The sequence below is a fragment of the Rattus rattus genome, chromosome 15 (assembly GCF_011064425.1).
Source record: "Rattus rattus isolate New Zealand chromosome 15, Rrattus_CSIRO_v1, whole genome shotgun sequence".
Classification (NCBI taxonomy): domain Eukaryota; kingdom Metazoa; phylum Chordata; class Mammalia; order Rodentia; family Muridae; genus Rattus; species Rattus rattus.
In genome coordinates, this window is record NC_046168.1 from 71,259,750 (window position 1) to 71,281,796 (window position 22,047).

The following is a 22,047-nucleotide window of genomic DNA, read 5'->3' on the forward strand; positions in this document are numbered from 1 at the left end:
AGTCTCTGCCTCTGGCCTCTGGTGGAAGCAAGCTGGTTTGAGACCCTGGCAGAGCAGGGAAGAGGTTCTCTCTGGTCCATTTCCTTCTAAGACCCTGGAGGAGATTGCTGCTGTGTCCCTTTCAGTGCTGGGCCCAGACACTGCCACAGCTTGTAGATATGGGGTCTTGCTCTCAACTAGAATGTCCACTGATTGACTAAAAACACTTAGACAAACAAAAACAAGTTTGAGGGAAATCACTTGGGTTGTTCAGGCCACTCCCTCCTCCCTGTCCCTCCTGCAGTCTCTACCAACAGCCTTTGCCTTGTGGGTGCAGCTCACCTGCAGCTGCCTCATTCATTCCAGGTTCTAGAGCTTTCTATGGGGCAGGCACCTTGGGGAGCATAGGGGATGAGGACAAAGCTAAAATGGACCTTTCAAACCCCGATCGATGTATGAGCAGTGGGTGCTTCTGAGTCTGCTCATTTCCAGAGGAGGAAAACTGCTGGCCTGTCCCACCCTAGAGCCCCATAGGTGTGTTAGTGGCAAGAGCAAGCTCAGGACTGTCTCACCGTTGGTGTGTGACTGCCAGCCACCTTTCAGCTAGACTGAGGGAGCACTGGCCAGTTTGTTTTCTCTCTGGCTACGCGTACCTGTGTTTTAAGTGTGAGTTACAGTATCATGAGAATGAAACTGCTTATCCCTGGTGTTGCCCTAAGAGGTAGGGCCTTCTACCAGACCAGCCAGTGCCACAGCCAAGACAGTAGTCCCATCCCACTAACAGCCACTGTCTAGTCTGTACCTAAAGTTGCCCCCAACCCCCACTATACCTGGTTTTAGTATTGGATCCAATCAGGGAAAGAACATTGTATTTTATTTACAAGTTTCTTTGAAAGCTAAAAAGTTTTCCCTCTGCCCATCTGATTTAAAAAAAAAAAACCCTTTGGTTTTTTTGTTTTTTTGTTTTTTTTTCTTTGTTTGAGACAAAGTCTCATTATATAGCCCTGGCTAGCCTGGAATTTGCTATGTAGACCAGGCTAGCCCTGGAACTCATAGAGATCCACTTGACTCTCAAAAGCTGAGATTAAATGTCTGCACTTATCAGGCCCAGTTCAAAATGGTATTTTGTTTGTGTTTTTGAGACATGGTCTCATCATGTAAATCTGCCTGTTCTGGAAAATATTGTGTGAACCAGGCTGGCTTGGAACTCAGAGATCCACCTGCCTCTGCCTCCCAAGCTCTGGGATGAAATGTGTGTGCCACTTCTTCCGTCCCCAAATGGTGTTCTTTTTAAGGCCAGAGGGTGTGTTGTCATATAGAAGTCCCACATTCCAGGTCTGATGTCTCCTCCTTTAGCCCACCGGCTTTCAAGGGCAATTTTATATTTTGTGCTGATGTGGCATTTCCCTCCGCCTGTAGTGTGCCTCCTTCCGCTGCCACCTGAAGGGAGGCCCGAACCAGCTTGGAGGAGGGGAAGGGGTTCCTGAAGAAGCAGCGTCACATTGGATAGGGGCTGAGGGCTCTGCGTGGGATGGCCTGCTGGACTGACCATGGCAGGCCAGCCAGGCTGGGCACTGAGTTGTCAGAATAACTGTGCACAGCTTAGAGGAGCCGGGCCGCCCCATGCTAAGCACGGCATCTGTCTTTCTCCATCTCTTTCCCTTTCTGTCTTTGTTTTGGTTTCCCTGCTTCTGTTCTGTGGGGTCTTCATTCTCTTGTTGGTCAGTGTGCACTGGAGCAGAGACAAGACCTCAAGCCAAGACAGGGAGGGCCTCGACAGAGAAAGGCCTCCTCTGGGCTGAGGTGTGAGAGGACTGGGTACAGTGGGTGGCCACGTCAGTCTTCCTCCATAAAATGAGGAGGCGAAGGCTTCAGCTGGGGTTCACGTCCACGTGAGACGCAGCTGTGATCTGAGGCTGAGAGTCTGCCCCACCCCTTCCCCCAGGCCTTCCATGCACCCTGGGGTTAGGGTTGTCTGTCTGTGGGCTCTGAGCAGCAGGGCAGTGACTGAGGGCCAGCGGGAAGGCCAGGGGAGACTCCCGGCAATGTTTCACCTAAGAAGCTCCTCCCCTCAGCCTCTTTCCCTGGCCTGGAGGAGGATCCCAGAGGAAAGGGTTTTCTATGACTGAGCTAGCTTTTCTTATGGGCAAGAGGGCTCTTTTTGTAATTTGTGCATGAAATTCATGTTATTTCCTGGGGAGAGAAGAGGGCCAACTGAGTGGGTGGGGGGCACGTGTGGGAAGCAGGCAGAGGGCTCCTTCCCTGCAGGGGTGGGGAGGGGTCGCAGAGGGCATGCTACCCAGCTCACCTGAAGAGGGCTCTTGAACCAGCCGTTTTGGGTTGTGTTAAACGTGGGAACTTTCCTCCATTAATGTACAATCTTGAACTAACTGCTAATAAAATGGGATTCTGTTTGTACGTATGGGTCCTGTTCTTGTGTCTGACCTTCGACTCCAAGGGAAGGTGGAGATAGGAGGTTTGTGCCATGCTGTGAAGACACTGAGGAAGCTTCCTGAGTCACGGAATAGGAAGGCAGCAGAGGCAGGTGTGCTCTAGTTGGAGTGAGAATGAGCAGCTCAGCTTATTCTCGTCCATCTGTCTGTCCATCCATTCATCCATCTATCTTATCATCTCTCTGTCTGCCTATCTATCCTCGAACTATTCTGGAATTCTATGATTCCGTGAAATAGAAAAACCTAGCCCATCTGTTTGCAGTGTTCTCAAGAATTGCACAATGCTAACACCTTGGTGAACCAGAGTCCCTCTGACCCTGTAGCCCTGACTAGACTGCACCGCACTGCACGGCATGGCACCGCACCGCATCGCACCCCACCCCACCCCACCCCACTGCACCACACTACGTTAACCAAGTGTCCCAAGCCTCTGGAAGAGACTTTCCAGAAAAGCCTTTGGGTAGTTTTCTAGTGTGGTTTCTTTTGCTTCAATAAACGCCATGACCAAAAGCAACCTGGAAGGAAATGGTTTATGTCAGCGCACACCTCACAGCCCATCACTGAGGGAAGCAGAGCAGGGACTTAGGGCAGGAACTAAAGCAGAGATGATGGAACGGTGCTGCTTCCCGGCTTGCTCAGTTGCCCCAGGACCACCGCCCTAGTAGCAGTACCTACAGCAGGCTATGCCCTTTACGTCATACAACAAGAAAAGGCTCCACAGGCTGCCTACGGGCCAGTCTGACTGGGACAGTTTCTCAGGTGAGTGGCTTGTGTCAGGTCGGCAAGAGAACTAACATAGCTGACACCCTTTTAAACCGCGACACATAAATACAGCGCTATTACATCACAACCTCTTCTTTCTTGGCCCGAAGATACCATGTTAATGTCACCAGAGCATTTAAAAGTTCGGTCTTTTTAAAATATCTAAAGTCTCTCAAAAAAGAGCTTCCCTCTCCTCAAATGACTCTAGCTTGTGTCAAGTTGACAAAAAAAAAAAAGTCAGCACAGGTGATGTTTCATAAGAGCAAAGTACCAGGAACACTCCTTGATAGGGAATCCTTATGACGTGACAGTCAAGCGCCAGGACCTGAGTTTAAGCCTCAGAGTTCATGATTGATTGATCGATCGATTGATTGATTGATTGATAATCTGGTTTTGTTGCAATTCCAGTGAGGGGGAAGAGACACCCAGGGCTTGCTGACCAGTCGTTCAGGCCTGCCTGGCCATCAGACTAACGAGAGAAGGGCGGCTAACAACACCCGACAATGCGTCTGCGTCTGGTCTCCATACGTGTGTGCACCTGCATTCACATCTGCACACATGCACACTAATTGCCCCAGTCTCCGAATCTTGGGCGGTTTCTTTGTGACTCATCCATACAGTGTGTCCGGTTGTGTAATGAGAGTGTTGGAGTATATACACTGGATATACAAATGTGTCCCCCATCAAACCTACTGCCCTGGCCGTTTCCGGAGGAGGGAGAGGGGAGTTAGGAGAGTTAAGGGGCCTTTAGCCTCTGCTGAGACATCGATTGCAGAACCAAAGCTCTAGAAGAAGCAGGAAAGGGGGCTCAGGGCAGCTTGCCTTGGGATGGTGCACTGGGGGGGCAGTGCTGCCCCCACCCAGCCCTCAGGTTCCTTCTAGGAAGGGTTTTGAGCAGGCCCAGGATGCTGGTGGAAGACTTTGTCATTTGTCCTGAACATCTGCAAAGCCCTCCAGGTTGAGAGCCTGACTGACTGCAGGCAAACCAGCTCCCCTTAAAGTTGGTTCCTCTCTCACAGGGGTAGGGTGGGGTGGGTGCCCGGGTGGGGTGATGGTGGTGGGGTTGGAGTCGTAATCACCAATATTGGAAAGACTGACATCATGCGGCCCCTGATGAAATGCCCTGAGGACCTAGCTTTCTACCTGTGAAATCATCCAAGGGGAAGAGACACGTCCCCATCAAGACCTTTCACCAAGTAACTTGCTGAAATTCCCAACAACAGCAAGGCTAGGGACTGAAGAAGACTGACCTGGCATTCGTTTGCCACAGACAACCCCAGAAACAAACCTGGGCCATTAGATAACCAGCTATGAAGGTCAATTTGTGAATCTGAACTATGCTGTCTAGGGAATAGCGTTCTCTCAAAAACGACACCCTGATTTCTGCTGTTATCCTATTTAGGAGTTGGACATTGTCTAGGGTACACACTGAAGCTGGGCCTGGTGACTCATGCCTGTTATACCTGCACCTGGGAGCTTAGGCAGGAGGATTGCCATGAGTTCGAGGCCAGCCTTGTCTACATAGTGCACACTGGAATATTTCGGGCTAACAGGAAAGCAAGCTGGATTTTGTTGTGTTTTTGGTACAGTTTAGGATGTGCCCACCAGGGGGCGCTCTCGGCCCAGTTTCTCGAAGGTGATTGCTCATCTCCAGACTGGGCTGTGGTTACTAATGTGAGGCAGCATTACACTAAGGCTGGGGGACATTAAACACGTAGGACAAAGGTGCCCCGCATGTTGGCCAGGCACTCTATCTGCTCTTGGGAGCTGTCCTCTCAGTATTTGTAACTAGGCCCTGAGATTGATGGTCACACCTCTACTGCAGATAGAAAATCTGAAGTCCACAGATCTTCGATAATGGCCAGTGTGGCTGACAGAAGTCAAAAGTCCCCTCTGTGGTCCTGCCTCCTGGGGCCGAGGCTGGCAAACAGCTCTGGCCTTGGGGAAAGAGTGGGACGACTCCCTGTGCTTGACTCTGTTCTCCCAGGGCTGGACAGGCAGCCTAGGATGGGCCACATTAGGACCTTAGACGAATATATTTTCAGCAAAATAAAACCAGCAAAAGCTTAGCAGGGTGTACAAATGCTCGTCCCCAGAGCACTGCTCCACAGGAAGCCACCACAGCTGGCTTTGTAGATAGATCTTCCCAGAATTATTTTATTCCTGTAAACAGCCGAGTAAACAAACATTCTCCTGGTTTGTTCTCTTCGTGTCATTCTCTGTTCCTTTTCACAGAGCCCCTGGGCACCAGTACATGGCAATCCTCCGCCTTGTACGGGGGTGCGGGGAGAGAGGCTCCTATGTCACGGTGTGTGGAGAAGATGGCGCCTGCCCTTCTGAGCCTTTGCCCCATCCTGGCATCATCCTGTGAAAGATAAGCTGCTAGCATAGCCATCAAAACATTTCAAGAGGATAGATCTGATCTCATATCTGGCCAGATATTGGCCCTGTGGTTTGGAGCAGGCGACTCGGTTCCCCATTTGTAAAATGTGACTTGGGTAACAGAAGCCAAAACAGCCTTCTGGGAGTTGTGGGGCTTCTGAACCTGAAGAGCTCATTGTAGAAGCCAGTTGTTGTGTAGGAAGTGTGCCAGGGTCTTCTCTAGTTCCTGGTGTCCAGTCCATACAGCCCATCCCTGAGCCTGAAGTGGCATTGCCACATTGGTCCAGAGGGACCATCCTGCACAGAAGCATAGAAACACCATATTTGATGGCTTTTTTCCCAGGACTCTTGGAATTGAAGGGTTGGTGATCTGGGAGTCTGTGAATGATCCTTAGAGTACAGATGCAGCTGCTGGCTAGCACAGAAACAAAAGGAGGTTGGGAGACCACAGGAACAGCTGCACAGCAACACACCCGAGAGCTTAGGTGAAGTGGACAGATTCCTAGAGATGCCCAGAAGCCATGGGCCATCCAGTAGACAGCGCCAGGAGAAAAAAACACTCCCAGCCAGAGCATGGCATGCTGGGACACACTTGAGGCAGAGGCAGGGGAATTATCACGAGTTTGAGGCCTACTTGGGCTTAGATAGCAAGGCCTTTCCCTCCAGATCGCTCAACCAGCTGGCCACTGACCAGCCAATCAAACACTTGGTCTTAGCCACAAGGTGGAGAAGTGATTGTTTTGTTTTTTCTTCTAGACAGACTCTCATGACTCCAGGATGTCCTCGAGCTGTGATCTCCCTGCCTCCACCTCTCAAGCTCCGAGATCACGGTACTGAGGAGTAAATCCAGGGCTTCACGCTACAGGAGCACCAAACTGAGCTACAAGCCTAGCCCACACTCAAACCCAGCAAATGGAAACAACCTAAAACTTCCCAGCAAGGAAAAGCAGAGTGCTTAAGGAGCCACCACTGTCAGTTCCCCGAGGAAGCATCAATACCAATTGATCCCTTGTGAGCCGCCATGTGGTTGCTGGGCATTGAACTCAGGGAGACCTCTGGAAGAGCAGTCAGTGCTGAGCTGTCTTTCCAGCCCCCCCCTCCCGTCCCCAAACTCTTAAAAAGCTGAAAGAGGGAGGAATACCACTGCCATTTGCATAGGTCAGCACCATTTAATAGTGGGCTGGAATGTAGCTCAGACATTGATACAGAATCCCAGTGTGCATAAAGAGTCGTGTACCATCACCGCCAATTTCATTACTTCTCTCCTCCTCCCAACATTATACCATTCCTTCCCTCCCCTCCCTCCAACCCCTTCTTTCCTCTTCCTCCTCCCCCTTCTTTCCTTCCTTTTATCTCCTGGAGACAGGGTCTGTTCATGCAGCCCAGATGGACTTTGAACTTGGGATTCTGCCTGAGCCTCCAGAGAACTGAGACAGGAGTGTACCACCATGGCTAATGCTTTTTGTGTCTGTGGGTTGCTGACACTGGGCACTTCATGTGAATGAAATTTCTGTATGACAGGGCTTTTGTGCCTGGTTTCTTTCACTTAGCTTTTTTTTTTTTTTTTTTTTTTTAGATTTTTTTACATGAGTATACCGTCACTTTCTTCAGACACACTAGAAGAGGGCATCAGATCCCATTACAGATGGTTGCGAGTCACCATGTGGTTGCTGGGATTTGAACTCAGGACCTCTGGAAGAGCAGTCAGTGCTTTTAACCACTGAGCCATCTCTCCAGCTCAGCTCTTCTTCTCTTCTTTTCTTTTCTTCCTTCTCCCTTCCCTCCTTCCCCTTCCTTCCTCTCTCTTCTTCCTTCCTCTTCTTTTTTTTTTCTTTCTTTCTTTCTTTTTTTCTCTCTTTTTCTTTTTCCTTTCCTTTTCTTTCTTTTCTTTTTCTTTCTTTCTTTCTTCTTACTCCTTTGTGAGTGTGCATGAGGTATGCAAGTGCAGGCACATGGATGCCACAGCATGCAAAGTACGACCTTGTGAAGTTGGTTCTCTGCTTCCTGAGTTCTAGGGATCAGACTCCTGTGGCAAGCACCTTTACCCACTGAGCCATCTTGCCAGCCCCCAGCATGGTGTTTATAAAGTTCAGGTATCTTGTAACATCTACCGAAACTTCATTTTAATACAGTTTTTAAGATAAAGGGAGTTTTGTTGTTGTTCTTGCTCTTGTTTTTTGCCAGGCATGGTGGCAGCACTCGTAAGCCAGAGGCAGGAGATCTCTGTGATTTTGAGGCCAGCCTGGTCCACACGGAGAGTTCTCAGCTAGCCACGGCTACAGAGTGAGGCCATATCTTTAAAAATGTATAGCTTACATGTGCACACATGCATTAACATGTATGTTGTGAAGATCAGAGGACAACTTTCTCGAGTTGGCTTTTCCCCTTCCATTTGTAGGTTCCAGGGATCCAACATGGGTCGTCTGGCTTGTCAGCACCTTTACCAGCTCGGCTGGCCGTCTTGCTGGCCCGTTTTGATGTATTTTTTTACTTTTTACTTTATTTATTTTTTAAAACAGGGTCATGCTATGTAACTCATGATGGCTTCAGATGGAACCTTATCGAGTATAGATAGGGGTTGCAGGCCTGGACGTTAGCTCTGCCTCCCAGAGCACTGAGATTAAAGGTACATGCCCCCCACTGCCCAGCTCAAAACTTCATTTTTGAAAATGTTTTTAGCTGGGTGGTGGTGGCACACGCCTGTAATTCCAGCATTTTGGGGGCAGAGGCTGGCAGATCTCTTGAGTTCAAGGCCAGCCCGATCTACAGAGTGAGTTCTAGGACAGCCAGGGATACACAGAGAAACCCTATCTTGAAAAAACAGCCCCACTAGTAATAATAATAATGATGATTTTCACTTATTTGTGTGCACGTGTGTGCTCACACATGGATGCCACAGCCCATGCGAGGTCAGAAAAAACTCATAGGAGTCCCCAGTCCCCAGTCTGTCCACCATTTGGAACTCTGTGATTGAACTTAATTGTTCAGTTTGGCTGCCGAGCACCCGGCTCTGTTGCTCCGAAATTCTCACAGAGCACAACAAAGAGCATAGGTGGAAATGCCGGCGTGCAGAGAATGGCTTGTCCAGGTGTGACCTCGGCTAAGATTGTCGTGGCCTGGGGCCATCTAGAAAAGGAGGTTTTGATCTCGGAGGCAGGATTGGAACGTGTCCCTCACTCCCGCCTACACCCGCCCTGTAGGATTCAGAGGGAGGAACTGGGAAGGTCCCATGGCCAGCCGTAGAGGAGGGCGGATGTCTGCAGGCGTGCCAGGGGAGGTTTGGGACGGGCTCCGCTGCTGGAGCCCAGGTCAGCTGCTGTGATGTGGGCAGGAGGTGGGGCTCCTGCCGTACCTTGGGCCAGAGCGAGGACCGACTTGGACAATCCCCGGCCTGTTCCCTGCACGAATCTTTCTACCCTTCAGGGCACTTTTTCTGGAATGGCTTCTGTGTGGGTTTGTGTTCTCATTGGTGCTGTTTGACTCCACTGCCAGGGCTGGAGTGCAGAGCCTTGTGCTTCTGGGTGAACATTGCGTCTTTGACTCTACCTGGGCCCCTAGCTGCCCCTGCTCTGAGAGCCTTTGTACCTGCTCTTGGGCTGAGCGGCTGAGAAGCTTCCAGCCTCTGGCACGGAACTCAGGATGTTGAGATAGGGGAGGCAGTGTGAGCTATCTGTGTGTGTGTGGGGGTTGAGGGTATCCTGGAACCCTAACTACCTATGAGGACTCCCAGCTCCGTCAGGCCCCGAACATGGGATGGCGTCCAGCTGCCTGACAGTGACTGTTTTCCGTGGTCAGATGGTTTGACTTGGGCAGGAATTGTGGGTCGCCCTCTATCCCACAAGCCATCCACAGAGCAGAGGCTCCCAAATGCCCACCAGGCCAGATGGCTCGCATCAGGCAACTGGTACACAGTCAGAAACTCAGGTCCCGCTGGCCTGCCTCAGATGTTCCTGGTTGGATGCGAGCCAGTTAGGCTTCACCTCGCTCCCCGGGGATTCTGTTGTGTAGGCAGGATTAGGAGCTCCAGGGCTGGCGAGTCTTGGACATTTTAGCCCAGAGTGCTTGATGAGCCTCCCCACAACAGTCTTAGGAGCTCCTTAACCCGCAGATCTCCCCTTTACCTGCCACTAGAGCTTTGGAGGCTTCATCTGCCTGTCACTCAGGCCTTCTAGCTCCCTTCCTACAGGAAGTCCCCCTGGCTTGTCTTTGCATGCTCTCCCATTGCAGATACCCACAGATGCGTCTATCAACATTAAAAGATGTACCAGCAAGCAGGGTGTGATGCTGCATGCCTGTAATTGCAGTACCTCCTTCAAAGGTGGAGGCAGGAGGGCCGGGACTTAGGACCAACGTACATCAGATACTGTCTCCAAAAAGAAAATTAGTTTATTATAGCATACATCTATGTTACCAATTTCTTATGTATACCTAGTATAGTATAGACAAATTGTGAGAATTTATGCCTAGGGCGTTGACTTGTGAATTATTTATAAAGTACTAGAGCTCATGGCCAGCTATTCTATTACTGCCCTTCTTCCCCATTTTATACATAGGTAATGCACCTTAAATGGCTGAGACTCTTTGGCCTCCATGTTCTTACTCCCTTGAATGTGATTTCACCCTGTGCAGCTCTCCCAGCAAGTCTGTAACTCTGGGTAGTTCATGGTCTAAGGAGGAAGCAGAGGGCATTCCTCGTGGCCAGCCAGTCCCCTCCGGTCCCAGTGTGAATGAGGGCCAGGGCCCATCGGCACAGCTGGAGTCACTTACCCAGATGTTTATGGGCCTCTGCCTGTGGTGTTTATAGTTCTGCCTTTGGATCTGCTTTGAGTCTCCAGTAATTGGAACAGTTCCCCAGGAGGTGATGTGGGGTGGTGGGCGCCCACTGGATAGGAACCCAAGCCCTGGCTTCTGCCTTGTCTGGTTCCAACACAGACTTCAGATCTTTTATGAAGGACTTGGGAAGGGCAGCAAGATGGCGCAAATTAGAAGCAGGTGTGAACGTCTGTGTGGGGATGGGAACAGCGGCAGCGGCAAGGAAAAGCCTGGGAGTACAGTCTGAGTGCTTTTAGCCCAGCCAAAAACTTCGAGCCAAATCGTTCCCTTAAGGGATACGCATGCTCACATATGTACATGTTAATCCCCAAAGTTATAAATATCCATGTGGACGATGCAGAACATACAGGCGATTTAGCCAGTGCCGACGTCCCGGTTCCACGTTCCTAAAATGACCACTGTTCACCTTTCAGTGTTTGGCAGAGAATTGTTTTTGTAACATCTACTATAGTTTTTTAAATAAAGCTTTAAAAAGATTGTTTATTATTATTTATTTCTCCGTGTGTGCGTAGGCATACATCTCTGCTGGTGCCCGAGGAGGCCAGAAAAAGGCATTGGATCCCATGGCGCTGGAGTTATAGGAATAGAACTCAGGTCGTCAGGCACGGCAGCAAGGGTCTTTACCTGCTGAGCCTTCTCGCTGGCCGGCTCTACTGTGCTTCGCAAGCTTCCTTTTAATCAGAATATTTATCAAAGTCTTTATGTGATATTAAATATTTTTCTGCTACGTCAAATTATGTTATTCCCATTTCATTGTAACACAAGCTCGTAAAAGAACTACACCAATTCTCAATCTAAAGCATAAAGGGGGCAGGAAAGATGTCTCAGTGGGTAAAGTGCTTGCTACATAGCATGAAGGCCTGTTCTGATCCCCAGCTCTGGGCATGGCTCTATGACCTGGAATCCCAGGGGAAACAGAGGGGTTCCTGGGGTTCCAGCCAACCAGCCCCAATGAATGGGTGATTCCCAGAATCAGTGAGCAACTGTGTAACACAAAGAAACACAAAGAAGCGGAGAGTGACTGAGGAAGACACCTGTTGTCAACCTTTAGTCACACACACACACACACACACACACACACACACACACACACACGTTCACATGCAGTTACATATGTATGCACATCCCAAAACGCACACTTTATACAGGTGACACACATTCACTGCAGATCATTCTGGAAGTCCAAGCACACAAACAAGGAGATAAAAGTGACCCAGTCTGTGGGATCAAGCCCTGCTCACCGTGCTGTGCAAATTGGGTTAGTCTAGGCTTCCCACGGTGTTCAGGGTGGCTGATGTACAGGCACCAGCAGATGCCAGCACTCTCCCCATTTTGTGGTCTCCCAACTTTTATGACTGCTAGATCTCCCACAGTCCCTGGCCTTGAGGTGGCAGATCTGCCTGTGACCCCTAGCGCCTCTGCAAGCCCCTCTCACCCCTGTCTCACCCCTGTCTTTATCCTCTGCTTTCTTTACTGAGTTGCCTGGAGTCAGCTCTTCCCAAGAATTTTATATTCAGCCTCTGGAGGTCCCTGGTCCCTGAGATACATTTCCACCATCCCTTGGTGTCATGTAACCTCCCCTCTGTGGGATTAGGTTTTGTGAAGGCACCAGACTTTAACCATTGATTATGTGGGTTACTTTAGATTGTTTTGGATTGTAAACAAAGGCATGCTGAACATTCTTGTGGTCAAGCCCTTGAGCGTGTCCACACCAGAGAAACTTTCCTTCCTGGCTGACCAATCGTATCAAGAGCCAAGCAGGCTGAGGGTAATTCTGGGCCCCTGGAGAGCTGTATATGCCCCGTTCTTACAGGAGTACAGGGATGTCCCAAGCCATGTAGAAGAGAGTGACACATTTTAGCCTTTAAACAGCTTCGCACTGAGCTTGGAGACCTCTGAGAGCCTAAGAGCTAGCTGGCACTCAAAAGACACGAGCCTGTCACCTACAGCTTGGCTGCGGCTGGGTCAGAATAGGTACAAGGGAAGCCAGTCCGTAAAGATGGGTGTCTTCTCTCTGCGGGCTAGAACAGTTCCTGCGTCTGCAGAAATGGATTCTGAATTTGGGGTAACTCCCTGAAGCCCTGGGCTCTGCTACCAGAAAGAGAAACCTGTGGGGCACAGAGGGGCCTCATCCAGTCAGACCTTGAGTATCACAGTACATGGGATGCCTGGCTAGGCCTCGAAGGACGGTTAGCAGAGGTGGAGGAGGAGCTAGTGGGGCCCACTGAGCCAAGCTGGAGGTGTGACTGGTCTCACAGTTAGGCAGCACAGTGGTAACTGTGGGAAGACAGAGCGGGGAGTGAGGAGCTTGGGACTTTGCTGAGCTTGTGGGGTGTGAGGAGAATGGAGCCTGTATTTTCTCCCCCGACTCTGGTCCAGTGAGGAGTCATCAGTGTGATTTGAGCCTTCCAGAGCCTTTCCCTCCCATCTCCCCACTCCTGTCCATATCAGGTACCCAGGATCCCTTTCTCTACCGGGCTGGGGGGTGCTGGGTGAGGTGGGAAGAAAGGTACAAATCCGTGGCCCTTGGCCTTGCCTTGTGCACAGAGTGGAGACTGGGCAGGGGTGATTGGGAGTAAAACAGCCTGTCCTTGGAGGCCCACAGAAAAGGCATCCTCAGCTCTCTGAAGAACCCCCCCCCAGGAGGAGGTGGGGGTTGAGAGGGGGGACTTGATGCTCCCTGACAGGTTGGGGGTGGTCTGTAGCCCTCTTTCAGTGAATGGCCAGGTTGCTTACCTTTTCCTGCTTTGTCAGATATAAGAAGGGCCAAGGGTCAAGATGATCCGAGCATAACGTGGGTCTTAGCTCAGCATCTGCTGGCGTGGCGTGGTAAAATATCATGACCAAATCCAGCACCCAGAGGAAATTCTGCTTACATCCCCCAGTTTATTTCACTTATGTAACCCAGGTCACAGTGCGTTGAGAGAAGCCAAGGCAGGAGCTCAAGACAGGAACCTGGCAGCAGGAACTGAAGTAGAGACGGACAGGAAGGATGGGAGAGATACTCCTTACCCGCTCGATCCCCGGTTTGCTATGTTCCTTTCTTGTACAGCCCAGGACTACCAGCCTAGGGGTGGCACTGCCCGCAGTGGGCTGGGCCCTCCCGAATCAGTCATTAATCAGGGAAATGCCCCACAGGCTTGAGAAGCCAATCTGATGGAGTCATTTTCTTAAGTGAAGTCCCCCTTCCCAGGTCACCCCAGCTTGTGTCAAGCGGACAAAAGAGAACCGGAAGAGTGTGGGTGAAGAGTGCCACACCCAGCAGTGTTCGTGAACGACGGATGACCGTGTTCTTGTCATCTAAGCTCTGGCTGCAGCAGAGGAGGGTAGCTGGTTTGTCACTGTCCGGGAGGTCTCTTCTGACCAGGCTCAGGTGAATTCCTTTGGAAGTGAGCAGAGAGCCTCAGGGGAAGGGGCCCTGGAGCCAATGAACCACAGATGTAACGGGAACCCTTTAGCTACTTCAACTTTCTGACTTTGCTCGAAGCACACTACCCTTAGTTACTCACTTTTGTGGGTCCCCTGCCCCCTGCCCCCCAACAGGTTGGGCGGAACATACCAAGTACTTGCTGTGTACCAAGTGCCACTTCTCAAAGTCCTCCCTGCCCTGCCGGGAGCTCTCTTCTTCTATGCCAGGGTGGGGCTGAGGCTCAGAGGTTTCCTCAGCTGCCTAGACACTGACTGTGGGTGGCAGGGCTGGAACTTCACCCCTCTGTGTGAACACAGGCCCTGGCTCGTCCCTGTTGTGCCGTACTGTGGCATTGCCCCAATCCCCCTCCCCAGCTGAGGTCTCCTTGCACTCCACCCTCCCTGAGGCTGCCTACCTGGCCTGCCCCGCCTTGGAGGTGAGCCCTGTGGCGCTTGCACAAGGCACCATTCATTCAGTCAGGCTACTGATTAAAACCATGTGTGGTGTGGCTGGCCCTGCTGGCGGCAGCTCCGGAAACCAGGCCTGGCCTGGGGCCTGTGGCTCTAAGGGCTGGGGGAAGGGGCCGGTGACCCATAAGCCTATCAGGCTGAGTGCACTGGAACAGGACTGGAACTCTTACCCCAACTCGACACATTCCCAAAGTACTCTTAGCCGGGCTCTGGGGTTCAGGCTGGGTTGTGGGAGACAAAGGTTCCTCTCCAGGTGAAGGTGGAGACCTTGGTTCAGAATACTTCAGGCCCTTGTAGGGGCCTTCCTAAAGAAGTCTGAAAAAGGCAGACTGTGGGCGGGCTTTGGTTCCCAGGGATGGGTGTGTATGTGTGTGCTGAGATCTCCACACAGCACCCCTGGCTCCCTTGACCTCAGGATGCCTTTGGAACTTTAAAGGGTATTTTGGTGCAGTGGTTGTTACCGTGGGCTCTGGGTGTGCAGGGATCTGGCCTTGTCTCTGGTTGGTTTGCTCCAGACTGTTTTACAGGAGGCAAACTGCTCATCTTCCTCGAGCCCTCTCTCAGCCCTCACCTGCCTGTGAACTGCACAAAGGAGCTGCACTGGCTGAGAGAGAGGAAGGCTAGATGGATGCTTGTAGCTCCGCTCTGCTGATGTGCCAGCCCTAATCCCCAGACTCAGGACCCCTGGCCCTGACCCGTGTGTTGTGTCAGAGAGCTCAGAGGTACGGAGTGTGTGGCCTCTGGGTTGTTTGGGGGCAGAAGATGTGATCTGTGGGGGATAAGTGGGGGCGTGGTGTAAGGTGTAGCTGAATTAGCCAAGAACAGAGTGAGACATTGTTCACAGAGCCACTTCCCCAGGCGCTGAGGCCCGCACCGGAAAGGGTGGGTGGTTACGCCAGACCACAGCCTTCCCTGACCACAGGCCTGGCTGCACTGAGACCCTTCCAGTCGAATGCTTTGCCTCAGAAGTTGCTCTGGCTTCCTGGGCGTGCAGATCCTACTAAGTGACCTCCCACCTCTGCAGCTGAGGAGAGGTCCGCAAAGTGATTTTGGATCCCGACCAAGCGGAATCAGCACCTTCCTTGGATAGGACTAGCCTACAGTAGGACTACTCTGGAACAAGGGATCCTGTATGCTACATCGTGCTCCCAAACTAGGCCCTTCAGTGTCAAATCCAGCAGAGGGGTGCCCTTCCTTATCCAGGGCAAGGCCAAGGCTGGGAGGAAGGCAATAGTGTGTCATCCAGGGGAGGGATTTTGTGTGGTGTTTTCCTGTGATGAGCTGTTGAGGCGAGGTGGAAGGCAGATGGCTCTGGTGAGGCAGGAACAGGCGTGAACAGGACTCCTTCTCCCCGCTGAGTAACCAAGGTGGCCACCTACCCTTCACAAGACTCCATATCCCTCTAAAGCCAGCAAGAGCATCCTGCCACAGAGGGCGGTGAGATTAGAAAATGAGTCAGGGGCCCTGGTTCTTAGCCAGCTCTCCTCTTAAATAGCTGTGTGATCCTGGACAACTCAGATTCTTCTAGAACCTTCCTTGTGGGGTTGTTAGGAAAACGGATCGGTTGCTATGGGATTGGCACCATGTTCACACATGGTCTGTTTCTGGCCCTGGTATTGGGTCAGACACGGACACCAATGTTGGCCTGAGGGTACATTTGTGGATGAGATTGAAATCCAGAATGAGTTTGCACTAGGTAAGAGACGATCCCACGAGATAGGCATGGCCCTGTCTTCATCTCTGTGCAAAGCTGAGGTTTCCTTCAAGAAGCCAGTCTGCTTGTGCATGCCAGGCTGCCAGCGCTACACCCAGCTGTCCCAGTCTGCCCTTCCGGAGGGCCTATCCCTCTGGGTTAGGTGGACTTCTCCAGAGACAGAGCCAGCAGGATGTACCTATGAGCATCTATGCAGACGTGTGAGTGTGTCTGTGCGTGTTTGCGTATTTGTATACATAAAGTATTATATAAATAGTATTTGTTTACTATTATTTAGTACACAAAGAACTGGCTCCTGACCATTCAGATCAGCAAGCTGGAAACCGAGAAAGACAATGTTTTAGCTCAGATCTGAAGGTATGAGGAAGTAGATAACACAGTTCCGAGGCAGCAGGCAGGAAGCACTCTCCTTCCCTCCTGGGATGCTTTTTCAACTCTTCTTACATCTGACTGGTTGGATGAACCGCCGCCCATCCCCCAGCCTCCCACCCCAACCCTCCATGGTGAGGCCGTGTGCTTTATAGTCTTCCCATTGGTTCAAGTGTGAATCCCATCCAACGACCGCCTTATGTAAAAGAACAGTGTTTAAAAAAATATCCAGGCGAGTTGGCTCAGTGGTTAAGAGCACTGACTGCTCTTCCAGAGGTCCTGAGTTCAATTCCCAGCAACCACATGGTGGCTCACAACCATCTGTAATGAGATCTGATTCCCTCTTCTGGTGTATCTGAAGACAGCTACAGTGCACTTATATATAATAAATGAATAAATAAATCTTTAAAAAAATATCCAGGCACTCCTTAGCCCAGTCAAGTTGGCCCATAAAATTAACCATCACGGGGTTGGGGATTTAGCTCAGTGGTAGAGCGCTTGCCTAGCAAGCGCAAGGCCCTGGGTTTGGTCCCCAGCTCCGGAAAAAAAAAAAAATTAACCATCACACTTGTGGATTTCAGACTCACCTAGCGTAATGGTTGGTTTTGTCAACTCGGGGTTAACCTAGACCTACTGTGGAACAGGGGATGGTGGTTGAGAAAATGCCTCCATAGCATTGCCCTCAGGTAAGTTTATAAGGTGTTTTCTTGATTAATGATGGATGTGGATGAGCCTTACCCACTGTGGGCTGTGTCACCCCTGGGTAGGTGGTCCGGAATGGTGTCAGAAAGTCGGCTGAGTAAGCAGCATCCCCTCATGACTTCCAGGTCCCTACCCTGACTTCCTACGATGGTGGACTGATGGATCGCAGTTTGGAAGTGTCGGTGAATTGATCCCTTTCTTCCCTGAGATGCTTTGGGTCATGGGTCTTCCTTGTATCATAAATAATAAACCTTTTCTTATATATGCAAATGCAGAAACACACACAGACACACTCAGACATGTACAAGCCTGCTGGTTCTATCTCTGGAGAAGACAACCTAACCCAGAGGGATAGGCCCTCAGGAAGGGCAGACTGGGACATCTGGGTGTAGGACTGGTGGAAGCTGGCATGCACAAGCAGACTGGCTTCTTGAATGAAACCTCAGCTTTCCACAGAGATGCAGATAAGCCCCATGGGTTTGCGTACAGCACACCATTTGGGAAACCCAAAGAGGCCCGTCTCATGAGGAACATAAGTCCTGGCGAGTTTCCCCACAGCTCCAAAGGGGTCCAAACAGCAACTTAACCCCCTCTGGGATGCTACAACCAGACTCACTACAAGCAGGTAGGCTTCTCTGGGTACCACATGTGCAAAAGAGGAACCAGCCACTCAGCTCCATTGCATGCAAGCCTTCTACTGAACACTTTACTGCAGAGCCAACTCGGACCTCACAATAGCCCTCTGAGGTCGCTATTGTTTTTCCTCACTTCACAGAAGGACCAAGTTACAGGGAATCTTAAAAGCCCATAGCCAGGAAGTGGACAACTGTAAACTCCATCTGAACCGGGTTGCGAAACTGTGGGCCTGCCGCTTGTAGAGTGTGGAGGAGGATTTGAGGGCCAATGTGGGTTCTGTCTAGATTTTCCCTCTTTACAAGATGAGGTATGGGCCACTGAGGGATGTAGCCCAGGGGTGGAGCACTTGATCAGCATATACGAGGTCCTAGGTTCAATCCCTGCTAGGGGTAATAAAGAAAGATTGAGTGTGGGCTTACCTGAGCTTGGATCTCAGTTTGAATTCCAGCTTGGACTCTCTTTTGAAAAAGATTTGTTTTTTTTTTTTTTTTTTTTTTTTATCTGTAATTATATGTTTATATGAATCGGTCTGTGTTTGGGAACATGCATGTAGTACAGACAGCTGAGCAGGCCAGGGACAACTGAGATGGAGTCACAGACAGTTGTGAGCTCCCTACTGTGGGTGCTCAGCTGAATGGAACCTGGGTGGTCTGCAAGAGCAGCGTGTACTGCTGAGCCGTCTCTCCAGCCCAGCTTTGACATTTGAATATCTGCTTCCTCCGTGCGTTCTGAGTACAGGGGAGTATCTGACAAATATCAGTCATCACGTGTCCTTCCCAGGTCTCCACTTCCTGTCTCAGGAGTATCTTAAAACTAATTTAAAAAAAAATGCTTTTTAAATGACTTGCTTTTCTTTCAGATGTTGCAGCTATGTAAGTGTGTGTAGAATGTGCTCTACATGCAGGCCTGGTGTTCCCAGGGCCAGAAGAGAGCATCTGGACTTATGGATGATGATGAGCTGCCAGGTGGGCGCTGGGAACAGAAGTAGATCCTTTCCAGGAGCCCCCGGGGCAAGTACCTGACCAGCAAGCTCCGAGGATCTGCCTGTCTCCCATCTCGCCATTGCTGGGATTACAAGCAAGTACCTGGTTATTCTATGGGTTCTGGGGAATCAGGTCATGGTTATAAGGACAGCACTTCTGGGTGGTGGTGGCACGTGCCTTTTGTTCAAGCATGGGCAGATCTCTATGAGTTCTGGTCTATGGAGTGAGTTCTGGGACAAGCCATGGTAACCCAAAGAAACCCAGTCTCAAAAACCAAAACCAAAACAAAAACAAAACAAAGGCCAGCGCTTCACTGACTGGGCCATCTCCTTCATCCTGTTTGTTTCTTTGTTATTGTGGAGTTTGTGGAGTCCCGGTTTGGACTTCCCCATGGAAATCAGCCTGCCTTCAGACTCCAGGAATCCCCCTGCCTCTGTCTCCTAGGTGTCTGAATTACAGGCATGCATGGTCATTTAATGTCACTTCCTTCCTTTGTCACCCACTGTGGAAAATGCGCTCCTCTCTTCTACTACCTTCCCTCATCCTGGCTGGGCAGGGTCAGGGGAGAAACATCTGAAGCCAAAGAAAATGAGTGGAAAGAAGTTGGGCAGGAAGAAAGGGACAAAGAGCAGGCTGTCCATGCTTAACGCCCTTTCTCCTCATGGCATTCTAGAGGTTCTGCTCGGTGATGAAGCAACGAGGGGGAAAAAGGCCATTCAGATCAGAAGGGATCTATCTTTGTACCGGAAGTATATGGTTAACACTTTTTTATTTTGGAAATGTTGAGGATTGATTGTGTACCCAAGATTGTATACGTGCCAAGCAAGTGCTAGACCACTGAGCTACATCCCTTGTTCTGACATGATCTTGTATAGAAAGCCACTGAACAACTGGAGTTATTAAGTTCAACCAGAGTGTCGAGGCGGCTGTAGGGACACGCGCCTGGCAGGCCTGATGACCTGAGTTGGATCCCTGGAACCTGGGTTAAAGAGCAGGATGTTAGGCTTGAGCCCATAATCACAGAGCTCTGTGGCGAGAGGGGAGACAGACAGAAAGATTGACTGAGTGCAGCTACATAATGCAGTGCAGGAAGCAAAAAACCCTACCTCAAACACAAGGTGGGGAGAGAACCAACTCCCCAAAAGGTGTCCTCTGATCGTTCTAATCTCTGCACACACACCATGGCACCCATGTACCCACAGTCTCATACTCTCTCTCTGTCTCTGTCTGTCTGTCTGTCTGTCTGTCTGTCTGTCTGTCTATCTGTCTCTCTCTCTTTCCCCTCTCCTCTTTCTCCTCTCCCCTCTTCTCTCTCCCTCTCCCCTCTCCTCTCCCCTCTCCCTCTCCTCTCTCCTCTCTCCGTCAAGTAAATAGATAAATCTTCAAAAGATTAAGTTTAAGAGGTGGCGGTGCACATCTTTAATCCCAGCACTCAGGAGGCAGAGGTTGGTGGATCTGGGTTCAAGGCCAGCCTGGTCTACAGAGCTTGTTCCAGGATAGCCTGGGCTACACAAAGAAACCTTGTCTAGAAAAAAAAAACACAAAAAATAAATTTAACAAATTCATATGGTACAAGATAAATGCAGAAAATATGGATTGCCTCTTCTGTATAGTCACAGAGAATCATCCAAGATTATAAAAACAATTGCACTCACCATGGAATTAAAGAAGAGCAGAACACATAGACATAATTTAATAGAAGAAGCCCCAAACTTACAAAGCTATAAAGCTTTGGAAAGAAATACCTAAATAGGTGGAAAATACCATCTGTTCATGGGCTGGAAGAAACATTACCGCAGTTAAAATGACAGTGCTTCCCAAACCAGTGACCTAGTGTTTCTGAGCTGAGTTTCTCATCTTTTAACAGACAGCGAGAGGATGTTCAGCTCGTGAACGTGGACATGCAAGATGCCTAAGTGTTTAACAGAGCTGGCCCCTGGGGCGAGCATGAGGTGGGGTAGGGAAGCATGATCAGGACGTGCAAGTAAGCATTAGGGTCCCATGCTCTCCCAGGTCCCCCAGGGGAAGGCGGAGCCTGATGGAACTTAGGTTTGCAGATTGGGTTTGGCAGAGCTTCGTGGGCTGATAATAAATGAACAGGAAAGGAGAGTCTATTACATAGGAATGTCTAGGGAGGGGGTGGGAAAGGAGTCGGCTTCCCTTCCAGCACCAGCCGGCTCTGCAGCCTTGATTGATGTGCCTTACACCACGGCAGCCTCCAGGCCTGGTGGAAGGAAGCCCCTTGCTCACCCCTCCTGGAACAAGGCCAGCAGCCAGATGTTCCCAGCCTTTGGGGGAACTAAGGTGGGGGTAGGGCAAGCCAGCAGACTGCCAAAGAGCAGCTGCCCAGATGCTGGGAGTCTCTATCTTTTCCACGACTGGGCTCAGGGAGCTCCGGTTCTGTGTCTGGTTTGGGTCAGCTGCTGTGTCATCCCGGAGATGGTAGCCATTACTCACCCTGTCCTGGTCAAGGTACACAGCTGCCCAGGAAAGAGCTCTCGGCACCAGAGAGAAGCATCTGACAGCTCAAAATCATTGAGTTGTTCTGGACAGAGCCTCGGGGCTATGATCAAGGGCTGACACAGCTGAGGCCCCTGGGTTTGTTAGTTGGAGTTTGAATCTCCAGGCCTGATTCCAGGATGTTGAGAGAAGGTTCTGCCAAGAGGTACCAAGGGATACCAGAATGTATGGGTCCATGAACTCCTCTCAAGCATGGTGATCCATCTCTGGGTGTTCTTGTGATTTTAGTATTAAACAAGTAATAACTGTAAGAAAACATATGTATACACACACACACACACACACACATACACACACGGGGGGGCGGACACACACACAGAGAAAGAGACAGAGAGAGAGTCAGAGGGACAGAGAGAGAATAGAGAGACAGAGACAGAGACAGAGAGAGAGACACACAGAGACACAGAGAGAGAGAGAGAAAGACACACACACACACAGACACAGAGAGAGAGAGAGAGAGAGAGAGAGAGAGAGAGAGAGAGAACACTAAGTATCACCCTCAGTTATCACACCCCTGAGGATAAAGCACAGCAGTAAGACACCTGACTAACGTTTTTGAAGCCTCAGTTTCCAGTAAAACCAACTAAAAAGGAAATTTCAGGGCTGGAGATGTGGCTTTGTAGGTATAGTGATTGTCTAGAACTTTTAGAGTCCCCAACACCACATAAACTAGATGTAGTGGCTCATATCTGTAAGCACAAGGTTTGGGAAACAGGAAAACCAGTGTCACCCTTAGCTACCAGGTAAGTCCAAGGCCAAGACACGCTGTGTAAAATAATGCACAGCAACACGCCAGCACAAGTTCTTTTTTTTTTTTTTTCTTGGTTCTTTTTTT